Source organism: Mobula birostris, chromosome 9, assembly GCF_030028105.1.
Source record: "Mobula birostris isolate sMobBir1 chromosome 9, sMobBir1.hap1, whole genome shotgun sequence".
In the NCBI taxonomy this organism is placed as follows: domain Eukaryota; kingdom Metazoa; phylum Chordata; class Chondrichthyes; order Myliobatiformes; family Myliobatidae; genus Mobula; species Mobula birostris.
In genome coordinates, this window is record NC_092378.1 from 30,759,928 (window position 1) to 30,772,677 (window position 12,750).

The 12,750-nt window shown below is 42.5% G+C and overlaps 1 protein-coding gene across 2 annotated transcripts in view; it reads left to right on the forward strand.

Moving 5' to 3' along the window:
• The first annotated feature begins 8,380 nt into the window (after positions 1 to 8,380).
• The window catches only part of LOC140202639 (DENN domain-containing protein 2A), a 116,906-nt gene continuing 112,536 nt past the window's right edge, over positions 8,381 to 12,750 (forward strand). Inside the window, exon 1 of one of the 2 annotated variants that reach the window (XM_072267729.1) lies at positions 8,381 to 8,455. The gene's annotated coding sequence lies outside the window, so the exon portion shown is untranslated. Of the gene's footprint in view, positions 8,482 to 12,750 lie in introns of both variants that reach the window. The other variant, XM_072267730.1, reaches the window with a different exon arrangement.

Here is a 12,750-nt window from a genome sequence, read left to right on the forward strand (position 1 = left end):
TCTCCCCCCCTCCCCCCTCCCCCCTCCCTCCCCCCCCACGGCACGACGGCAATTACTGCGAACTGAACTCTCACTTGTGATTGATCATCTTACCCCTAGACTGTGATAGAGCTTGATTGACCCTATTATCCTAGTTCTGTGTACATGTGTGTTTATTCATTGCTAACCTGTTGCATTTATATCCTTACTATTAGAGTACTGTGTTGCTTATTTCTTTAATAAAACTTTCTTAGTTCCAGTAATCCAGACTCCAACTGAGTGGTCCATTTCTGCTGGTTTGGCAACCCAGTTACGGGGTACGTAACACAGGTTGGAGGCTACCCAAGCTGAATATAAGGTGTCGCTCCTCCAACCTAAGTATGGCCTCATCATGACAGTGGAGATGGCCATGGATAGACATCGGAATGGGAATGGCAAGTGGAAGTAAAATGGGTGGACATTGGGAGATCTCACTTGTTCTGGCAGATGGAGCATAGATGCTCGGCGAAGTGGTCTCCCAATCTATGTCAGGTCTCACCGATATACAGGAGGCCACACCAGGAGCAATGAACACAGTAAATGACCCCTACAGACTCACAGGTGAAGTGTCGCCTCACCTGGAAGGACTTTTAGGGCCCTGGATGGTAGTGAGGGAGGAGGTCCAGGGGCAGGTGTAGCTCTTGTTCTGCTTGCAAGGATAAGTGCCAGGAGGGAGATCAGTGGGGAGGGATGAATGGACAAGGAAGTCGTGTAGGGAATGATCACTGCAGAAAGTGGAGGGAAAGATGTGCTTAGTGGTGGGATCCTGCTGGAGATGGCGGAAGTTTCGGAGAATTATCTGCTGGATGAGGAGATTGGTGAGGTGGCAGTTGACGACAAGAGGAACCCTATCCCTGGTGGGGTGGTGGGAGGATGGGGTAAGAGCCGACGTGTGTAAAATGGAAGAGATTCAGTTGAGGGCAGCATTGACGGTGGAGGAAGGGAAGCCCCTTTCTTTGAAAAAGGAGGACATCTCCTTTCGTTCTAGAATGAAAAGCCTCATCCTGAGAGCAGATGCTGCGGAGACAGAGGAATTGAGAGAAGGGGATGGTGTTTTTACAAGTAACAGGGTGGGAAGAGATATAGTCCAGGTAGATGTTCATGGATTTATATTAGACATCAGTGGATAAGCTGCCTGTGGAGATAGGGACAGTGAGATCGAGAAAGGGGAGGGAGGTGACGGAAATGGAGCAGTTAAATTTGAGGACAGAATGGAAGTTGGAGGCAGAGTAGATGAAGTTGACGAGTTCAGCATAGGTGCAGGAAACAGCACCAATACAGTCGCCGATGTAGCGTAGGAAAAGTGTGGGATAGTCACCAGTGTGAGCTTGGAACATAGCCTGCTGGACGTAGCCACCAAACAGGCAGGCATAGCTGGGACCCATATGGGTACCCATGGCTACACCTTTTATTTGAAGGAAGTGGGAAGAGCCAAAGGAGAAATTATTGAGAGCGAGGACAAGTTCCGCTAGACGGAGGAGAGTGGTGGTGGAGGGGAAGTGGTTGGATCTGGTGTCCAGAGAAAAATGGAGAGCTTTGAGACCTTCCTGGTGGGGGATGGAGCTGTTTTGGGACTGGACATCCATAGTAAAAATAAGATGATGAGAGCCAAGGAACCTGAAATCATTGAAACGATCCAGAGTGTGTGAAGTGTCACAGATGTAAGTAGGAAGCAACTAAACTACGAGGGATAAAACAGAGTCGAGGGATAAAACAGAGTCGAGGTATGCAGATATGAGTTCAGTGGGCCTGAAACTTGGGGCACCACCCGATTTTCATGTGAAAGAGAAACATGGTTAAAATTTCAGATACCGAACCTTCAAATAAATTACTGCTGCCTGATCTGAGTATTTTGAATATTGTTGCAGATAGAATCAGAGACACAGAATCAAGTTCATTATCATCGACCTGTGTCATGAAATCTGTTGTTTTGCAGCAGCAGTACAGTGCAATGCATAACAAAAAATAAGCTACAATAAGAAATATATATATTAAAGTAGTGTAAAAAGAGAAAAATGGGAAACTGAAAATATTTTGGTTGTGTAATTAGTTGATCATGATTATTCAACTACCTCTCTCCATTCCTTGTGCTTTCTGTTCTCCCGTAACTTTTTTGTATTTTTATTACCCCTTTCATTTTGATTTTTCTGTCACCTTTTGTCTTTCCTGCCATCAAAGGATGCAGGCAGCATTTTGGGGATGGGATTTGTGTACCGGAAGCTCTTTTAGTATTCTCCATCCAAACGTTTGTTTGACCACTCACTTCCTATGTTTCCATTCTGGCTTTGGCTCATCTGCTGTTGGAAAACTCTCATTGTGTCTTTGTTACCCTTAGAGTCAACTCTCCGGATGGCTGCTTCATTCTCTTTTCTGTAAAATTGACGTCATTCAAATCCCTGCGACCCATGTCCTAACTAGTAGTGGACTCAGCCAATTACATCCCTCCCCAACGTCGTTTGTATGTATGTGAGGCATTGCGTCAAGAAGGTAATATCTGTCATCAAAAATCTCTGCCATCTGGGCCATGCCATCTTCTGCCAGCCACCATCAGGCAGGAGGTATAGAAGCCTGAATTCCCACAACATCGGGTTCAAGGACTGCTACTTTATTTCAACTTCTCAGTTCTTGAACCAACTGGTACAACCCCAGTCACTGCAGTTTAGCAACACTGTGACTACTTCGATCTCTTTGCAGTAAGTGGACTTCTTTAGTTCTAATTGTGTTCTTGTAAATGTCCTTCCTCATTTTAAAGAAACGTGTATAATTTTTGTTTTTTTTCTTGTGAAAGCTCCTTTATGATGTTATGTGCCTGTGATGATACTATAAGTCTGTCTTTGCACTCGTGCATACGACAATAAACTCTACTTTGATTTGCAGTGTGCTTTCTGACATACATTGGCACCTGGTTAAGCAAGATTTTCCTTATTAATTTATATTTTTAAAATATATTTGGATATCTATTTATTAAGAAGAAATATGTTTTATTTCTTAAAGATATTTTATTTATTATAAATTCTTCCCAGAGTCACACCTCCCTTTCTCTGTAATCTGCTCCAAACCTGCACACTGCCAAAATATCTATTTCCCTCTGAGACTAGTTTAATAAATATCTCATTGTATATTTGGTCCACTATTGCTCACCATACTTCTAACCATCATTCTGGAATTTTCCTGGAGTTGCACAGCTTCCTGCTGATTTATTTAGTCATAGTCATAGACATAGTCATAGTCATACTTTATTGATCCCGGGGGAAATTGGTTTTCGTTACAGTTGCACCATAAATAATAAATAGTAGTAAAACCATAAATAGTTAAATAGTAATATGTAAATTATGCTAGTAAATTATGAAATAAGTCCAGGACCAGCCTATCGGCACAGGGTGTCTGACCCTCCAAGGGAGGAGTTGTAAAGCTTGATGGCCACAGGCAGGAATGACTTCCTATGACACTCTGTGCTGCATCTCGGAGGAATGAGTCTCTGGCTGAATGTACTCCTGTGCCCACCCAGTACATTATGTAGTGGATGGGAGACATTGACCAAGATGGCATGCAACTTAGACAGCATCCTCTTTTCAGACACCACCGTGAGAGAGTCCAGTTCCATCCCCACAACATCACTGGCCTTACGAATGAGTTTGTTGATTCTGTTGGTGTCTGCTACCCTCAGCCTGCTACCCCAGCACACAACAGCAACTTGGCTCCCTTTCTCTTCACCATTTACACCTCGGACTCCAACTACTGCACAGAGTCTTGTCATCTTCAGAAGTTTTCGAATGACTCTGCCATAGTTGGATGCATCAGCAAGGGAGGTGAGGCTGAGTACAGGGCTACGGTAGGAAACTTTGTCACATGGCGTGAGCAGAATTATCTGCAGCTTAATGTGAAAAAGGCTAAGGAGCTGGTGGTAGACTTGAGGAGAGCTAAGGTACCGGTGACCCCTGTTTCCATCCAGGGGGTCAGTGTGGACATGGTGGAGGATTACAAATACCTGGGGATACAAATTGACAATAAACTGGACTGGTGAAAGAACACTGAGGCTGTCTACAAGAAGGGTCAGAGCCGTCTCTATTTCCTGAGGAGACTGAGTTCTAATCCTAATTGTCTGCATTATGATTGCCTTCCCTCCATACTTCTCCTTTCTCCTCTAAGATAAATCTTAAAATTGATCTTTTAACCAATAATAAAAGCAGAAGTAAACCTAGAGATGCTCAGCAGGCCAACAACATCTGGAGAAAGATACAATTAATGTTTCATGTCAGGGGCCCTCCATCAGAACTCGATAACTAAACCTTTTGGTTGTTGGCTTAAAAAAATCAGTGATAATGAACCCTTATAATATTTTGCTTTACTACAGGTACTACATAAATGAAAAGTTGCTAATGTTTACTAATACAGGTCGACCTTCACTAATCTAGCACCACTGGGACCTGAGGAGTGCCGGATTAGTGAAAATGCCGAATTACAGATGGATCACATGAAGCATAATCAGTGCCGGATTATCGAAGGAACCGGATTACAGGTAGTCGGATTAGTGAAGGTCAACCTGTAGTAAGTTTTTAATATGTCTTTATAATGTAATAGGCCATTTGATCCAGGTATTCTATGTTGGCTCACAACAATTGCATCCGAACAACTTTCCCTTGTAGCCTATACTTGCCACAGTTCCAGATTCTACCACCCACCAGGGTCATTTTAGAGCGGCCAGTTAGGCTACCAACCAGTAAGTATTTGAGATGTAGGAGAACATTGGCGCACCCAGGGGGAAAAGCATGTGATTATGGGAAGATTGTGCAAACTCCCTACAGACAACATCACAGAGGGCAGTTCCTGGAACTATGAAACAGCAGTTCCAACAGCTGCATTACTGTGCATCTCAAAGTTAACTGAAATCAAATTAAGCCATCTTCTTTTCTCTGTTCTTTTTTGTCGTGTTCTTTTTTTTTCTATTTTGCCCCCTCATTCTATTTAGTTTATTGTTTCATTTATGAGAATTTCAGCTGCAGGCTGTTTGTACCTACATTTTATCAACCTGACTGTTGAGCACATGAGGACACAGCAAATGTTCTGGGTAACAACAATTCGTTCTGGAATATTAGAACATTTTGAAAGTACAATCCAATTCATGTAATCACACTTTTGTTTTTAAAAAGTATAATTTCATCCCAAGCACTTAGTCTTGTAATCACCAACTCATTGTAAAAAGGGCAATTGAATAAATAAATGTAATATGTGAAATATATACCTTTGATGCTATTTAACATTTATTTTGAATGTTTAAGTTAAAGCTGCCTGTTGCACAAGGGCATGCCAACTCTGTGAAGCAACTGTGTAGCAATCAAGGTACTGTAACTCTTTGATATGAAAATAACTATTACAGTGCAATCTGTAGAATGTTTGTTTTTCTCAGTGCAATATACTAAATAGATTAGTCAATCATTTGTGTGATTTTGCACATGGCCTCAGGTGCATAAATTACTTTTGGCCAGTAAACTGAATTTTGTACCACATCTAAGATATTGATCTTCAAGGACTCATTTCCTTAGTCCATCAAAGACTTTGCTGGTATATTGAAGGTGCTAATGATAAAAGTCATTGGTGTCTGTCTTTGCTAAGAGATGGCTGCCAAGATAATGGGAACTGATCCACATTTACCGGAGCATTGCTGTGAACTTTGAATGTCGGGGGCTATTAGGGGAAGATTGGTAGACAGATCTTCATACTGCAATCGAGTGTAAGGCTTACTTTGTGTGCTGCAGTGATGTGACAGTGGTGTGGAACTCTGCCTCAAAACATTCACAGATGCAATTTCATTTTGTACACTGCTGCTCAACCACTGAGGTTTAGGTTACATTGTTTCTGGGAGTACTTGCAAGAGGTTGACCAGCTTCTCATTAGTTCCAAAGATTATTTCCACTCCTGTGAACTGATCAAAAGAACACCAGAATTCAGAAACATACAATACTTTATTACATGTGCATTGGCATCCATATAAATCTCTCCATTTCCTGTCTCAACAGCTTCACTGCCCCTACGTTGTCAAGCTGTAATATCAGAATAATTTGCAATTTTATCCATTTTGGAATGACTTTTGTTCATTAAATTTCATTTAAAACTTCCTGTGCTTGCAATGCCATTTACCTCTAGATGGCGCCACGATGGCCACTTTCACTGTGGTCCACAGGAACCCAAAGATACAATAAGAAAGCCTATAGTTCTGCAATTGGTTCTGTAAGACGGTTGCTTCAAGCATGGCACTTTCTAAATCATTACTTCAAGTGCCTGCCAAGAATGTGTCAGAAGATCAGGAAACTAAAGGAATGGAGTGTTAGCTATCATTTAAAGAGAATTGGCACGAGGTCCGGAATAAATGGGAGCTATTCCACAAGAGCATAAGTAGAAGCAGGTGCAGGCCAATTGGTTCCTTGTGCCTTTTCTGTTGTTCAGCCAGAGTTGGCATGATAGCAGTACCAACTGCTGTGCTGCCTCATAGCTCCAGAAACCCCAATGACTGATGGACTGAATATCCTCCACCAGTGTGCAACTAGCCCCTTTTTAATGGAGATTTTCAAGGGGATTAAGGGAAATGAATCTATTCTTGAATATAGTTTGGGATTGAGGGACCCCCCCCCCTCCTTTTGGCAGAAAATAATGAGAGGGATCTGATAGATTGGCAAACAGGGTAAAAGAGAAACTGAAATATTTACATTTTAAATAAGGGGAACATGGAAAATTATAGTAAACTGCTAGTAGAAATTAGATGAGAGTGACATAAACTACAAAAGAAAAAGGATTGTGTGCAAAATAAATGGAGAAGGAAGATAGCAACACACACCAAATGCTGGAGAAACTCAGCAGGTCAGGCAACATCAATGGAAAAGAGCACAGTTGACATTTCAGGCTGAAGCCCTTAATCAGGACTGATTGCATGGTCTCAGCCCAAAACATCAACTATTTACTCTTTTCCATAGATGCTGCCTGGCCTGCTGAGTTCCTCCAGCAGTTTTGTGTGTGTGTTGCTTGGAATTCCAGCATCCACAGATTTTCTCTTGAAGGAGAAGGAAAATAGTTGTAATCAAGCAAGCAAAAACATCCCCCTAGCTACAGTAACCAGAAAGCAAAATGAAGCCTGTGGAATGACAATTAATCCATCATATTTAAAAGCACTGTATCAATCTGTCCATGGATTTCAAGGGTGAGAGTGGAGAAATGTGCATACCAGCTCCCTGTACTGGAGCGGCACAAGTGATAATATTGGTGATGGGCACAATAATTATAATGGAGAGGAATAATGCTTACAACAAAAATGCTCGAGTGGAGGCAATGGGTCACATCTCACATACTGATATCAGTGGTGGTGTTTGAAACTCCCAATGCTTATTCAATTAAATGTGAGGAATTTGAGACTTCTGCTTGTGTTTATAAAGTGTGGAGGTCCCAAATGTACTGACAAATTTGGAGCAGTAAATCTGTCAAGTTTGCTCGGTCACTGAGGTGGAACCCAGTCTTGCTGCTGCAGTTGTGCATGATGTCTCGCAGATCTTGAGCCAGTTTAGAGCTGGCGTGCCCCTCACCTTCACCACACTGTAAATTGGGAATTTAAAGAGAAAGGTGGGTTGAGTTTTAATTACTTTATGTTAGTTTAATGTTTTTATGTGTAGTTAATTTTACTTAAAGAAAATTTACACAGTTTCTACAAACTCCTTTCAAAGCAACATGCACAAGCTCGGCAGGACAGGCAGCATCCATAGAAATGAAGAAACAGGTGACATTTCAATCATTGATCCCGAACCATACTAACAGTTGGGTGCTATTTCCTGAATCGGCCCACATCCCCCTAAGCCCTGCTCCTCCACATACCTATCCAAGAGCTTCTTAAACAATACTATTGTAACTGCTTCAACCGCTTCTCCAGATACTCTACACCCTCCAAAAGTTGCCTCTCAGGTCCCTTTTAATTCTTTCTCCTCTTCCCCCTAAACCTATGTCACCTAGTTCTAGACTCCTTTAAACTGGGGATAAGTTTATTACCATCCACTATGAAGGTAAGCACACCAAACGTCCTTTTCACTGCCCTGATAACCTGTGTTATCACTTTCAGTTAGTCATGGATTTGCTTTTCAAGGTCTCTCAAAGTGTAAATCAACACTTTGACTTCCCAAAAGCATTACCTCACACTACAAACAAGAGAAAATCTTCAGATGCTGGGAATCAGCAACACACTCAAAATGCTGGAGGAAATCAGCAGCCCAGGCAGCGTCTATGGGAAAAACCCTTCCTGCTGAAACGTCAGCTGTACTGTTTCCCGTAGGTGCTGCTGAGTTCCTCCAGCAGTTCGTGTGTGTGTTACCTCCCACACTCGTCTGGATTGAATGTCGATGGCCACTGTTCAGACTAACCTTCCAGCTGATCGATTTCCTATGACTCCTTCCTCTGGCAGGTTTGTATACTGGCAAGGAGATTAAGGTATGAATAATAAAATAGATCGAAATAAAATTAAGATTTTAAAAAAAAAATTGAGCCATTGCTTCACTGTAAATCAAAAGCATGAAGGTGTGAATTAATTGGAAAAAAACTTTGGATGATGTCACATTTGTAGAGTGGGTACCTATTGGGTAAATTAAAGTAGCATTTAAATTTGCTCTGCATTGATTTTCATTTCCCTGGTTTTACTTTTTCATTTCAGTCACTGCAATCTATGTAGGTTGTTCTGCTTTTTTTTTTATTTTCTCCAAGCTACAAGTTTTTTCTTGCTTTGTTGTAACTAGTCAACTTAATCTAACCCTTATTCCAGACCTCCTTGCTAACTTTAAACAATAATGTTGTGCATTAATGTCATCAAATGCATGATTGAGAATCTTGCATTTACAAGTCACTCTGTACCAGTTCTGTCTCAGTATTTTGGATCTGGTCTGCTTGTGCTGGAGAAACAAGAAAAATAGTGGCACACAGGGAAGCTCCTGAAGATTTAAACTAGGATATTAACTGTAAGCAAAGGATTCCTCTTAAATTGCAGAATATTAATATTGTTGGACCTTAATCTAGAGTTGATGAAAGGAAAGCAAAACATGTCCTTTCTTCACCTATTTAACACACCGTATAAGATCTGGGTTCTATTTTGCGTTGTTTTCTGTGGTTCTACATTTCCCCTTTCAGATCCTTTCTAAGGTGGGCTGCCTGCCTGAGCATGATCGAATCCTCCCACAACAACATGAAGCGGTACAATGGCAGCACCTTGGAGCCCTTTGATATATGCAGTGGCATTAAACAAGGATGTGTCCTCGCCCCAGCGCTCTTTGGGATCTCCTTTGCCCTTCTGAGGCACACACTCGGCACTACAACGTGGGTGATCCACCTCCCTAGATCAGATGGCAGACTTTTTAACCTCATCCTGCCCAAGAGTCAAATCAAAGTGCACGAAGCTATGATCAGAGACATTCTGTTTGCTGACGACCGAGGAGTCACAGCCCACTCTGTGCAGCACCTCCAGAGCTTGTTGGGTTGCTTCTCCCAGGCCTGCAGGGATTTGGTCTGACCATCAGCCTGAAAAAGGCAGACATCTTGGAACAAGACATGGAGGCACCACCGGTCACTACCACTGATAACTTGGAACTGGATGTTGTTCATCAGTTCAGATACCTGGGGTCCATCACCAGTGACAACTTCTCCTTGGATGCAGATATCAACAAGCCCATTAGGAAGGCTGCAACAACTCTTGCCTGCCTCACCACATGTGTCTGGGAGAGCTCCAAGCTCTCAGTCAAAACGAAGCTGACAGTGCACAACGCTTGCGTCACCAACACACTGCTGTACAGCAGAGAGACCTGGACAACACATGCTAAGCCGGAGAGAAGGCTCAACACCTTCCATTTAAGATGCCTTCATCAAATCTTTGTGTGTGTGTGTGTGTGTGTGTGTGTGTGTGTGTGTGTGTGTGTGTACCAAAACACGAGAACACCCAGTACTGTGGTTCACTTGCGTGTCATGTTCTGGCCTCCCTATTGTGTACACCCTACTCGGGCAGCATAGGTTGCGCTGATTGGGCCATGTCTGCTGCATGTGGGTGGCTACATCCCAAAAGGTATCCCCTACAGCGAGCTGGCCTCAGCAAAGAGAAACGCTGGCCTGTGCTACTAGGATGTCTGTTATCAGGACATGAAGGCACTGGACATCAACATTGAGTCCTGGGAGGAACTTGCAGCTGACCACACTGGATGGAGAAGCACCCTGAAACAACTCCTTAAGTCAGGTGAGGAACAATTCCTGAAAGCGGCAGAAGACAGACGAGGATTGCTGTATCTCCTACACAGCTGAGGCCACTTATAGATGTGACCTTTGCAATAGAGACAACCACTTTCACATTAGTTTCATCAGCCACAGACAGTGCAAATGGATCTAACAATGCAGATGGATAGGATGCAACGTCCATGGTCTACCTTGACCAATGGAAGGCCGGCACATATTTCCCCTGCAATAATTTAGCACAATTCGTGGTTTTGTCTGAGGTTAAACAGCAATTGCGTACAGGTCCACAAGATGGAGTGGTACATTGATTGTGAAATGCTTGTGAATACATATCATCTTGGCAGTCCATGCATCGGATGGCTTTCTAACTGATAAAAGGACGAGGTTCTTCAGCGAGCACCCACTACCTTTTCCAGCAGGAATCTCCTGCCCCATCTGTGGAAGAAGCTATGGTTCTCTCAAAAAAAAACAGAGCAAGGAAGTTGTTCTTTATCCTGGTGCATTGCCTATGAAGTATGAGGTTACTAAACCAGTGCAGGAAACATCCTAATTGATTTAGTGATTGAAATTGGAAAATTATTTATTTCTCTAATATTCTTGTTCCTGGTAGCTTTAATTGATTTTATTGTATTACTTTGTTCTACTGTGAATGCCTGCAAAAATTGAATCTCGGTGTCATATATAGTGACAAGTGCATACTCTGATAAGAAATTTACTTTGAATACTTGAGACAATGTGTTCATGCTGGTGCCTGTGTTGAGGCTACAATTAAGGAGCATGTATAGCAACAGGTTTGTTTGATCTAGGATTTTTAAAAAATAATTAAAATAGTTCATGAATAAACTTTTCCTTTGTTCAGATCCATTAGAGACATTGTAATACAGCACTGTAACAAGACCGTTGGCCCACCGTGTCCATACTCACCGACCATTGTGTACTGTCACTTACTTAACCTCATTTTACAAGCACTTCATCCATAGTTTATTTTAACTTGGCAATTCAAGTGTTCATCCAGGTGCTTTGTAATTATGAGAATATCTGTTTCTATCACCTTCTCAGGCAGTGCATTCTAGATTGCAAAAGTCCAACAGATGATCCCCTTTAAACCTCTAACCCCTCAGCTTGAACCAATACCTGCGGGGTTTTGCCATGGAGAAAAGTGTCTTAATATGCAGCCTAACTATATCTCTTTCAGGTCTCCACCCCCCCCCCCCCCCCCCGCCGCCCCAACCTCCTCTCTTCCAAGGAAATCCCCCTCCCAGTCTTCCCTTATTAATGAAATACATAGTCCATCCCAGGCAGCATTCTGTAGTGTATTCACATCCTTCCAATAACGTGGTGACTACAACTATGTGCAATATTCCAGCTGTAGCCTCATCATTTAACAATTTGCCTTGGATCCCATGCACTTTGACCTTGTAGCATCGGTGAAAGGCCTTGCTGAAGCTTATATAAACTAAGTGAGCTATACTGCCCTTATTAAGTTATTTAGTTGCCTCTTAACATAAGAAATAGGAACAGGAGTAGGCCATCTGCCTGTTGACCCTGCTCCGCCATTCAATAAGATCATGGCTGATCTTCCCATGGACTCATCTCCACCTACCTGTCTTTTCCCCATAACCCTTAATTCCCCTGCTATGCACAAATCTATCCAACCTTGTCTTAAATATATTTACTGAGGTAGCCTCCATTGCTTCATTGGGCGAGGATTCCACAGATTCACCACTCTGGGAAAAGCATTTCCTCTGCATCTCCATCCTAAACCTACTCCCCTGAATCTTGAGGCTATGTCCTGTAGTTCTAGTCTCACCTACCAGTGGAAACAACTTTCCTGCCTCTATTTTATCTATCCCTTTCATAATTTTATATGTTTCTATAAGATCTCCTCTCATTCTTCTGAATTCCAGCGAGTACAATCCCAGGTGACTCGATCTGTCTTCATAGTTGAACCCCCTCATCTGTGGAATCAACCTGGTGAATCTCCTCTGCACCGCCTCCAAAGCCAGTATATCCTTCCTCAAATAAGGAGACCAGAACTGCACACAGTACTCCAGGTGCGGCCTCACCAGTACCCTGTACAGTTGCAGCATAACCTCCCTGCTCTTAAATTCAATCCCTCTAGCAATGAAGGCCAACATCCCATTTGTCGTCTTGATATCCTGCTGCACCTGCAAACAAACCTTTTGTGATTCATATACAAGCACTCCCAAGTCCTTCTGCACTGCAGCATGCTGCAATTATCCCAACTCTCTGCTTTCTATTAGTTAACTAATTCTCTATCCATGCTAATACATCACCCCCAACTCTATGTATCCTTATTTATGGTAAGTCTTTTGTGCGGCACCTTATCGAATGCCTTCTGGAAATCCAAGTAATAAATGTCCATCTGTTCCCTTCTATCCACTGCACTCGTTATATTCTCAAAGAACTCCTATAAGTTTGTCAAACAGGTCCTGCCTATGCTGAATCCATGCTGCATCTGCCTGATGG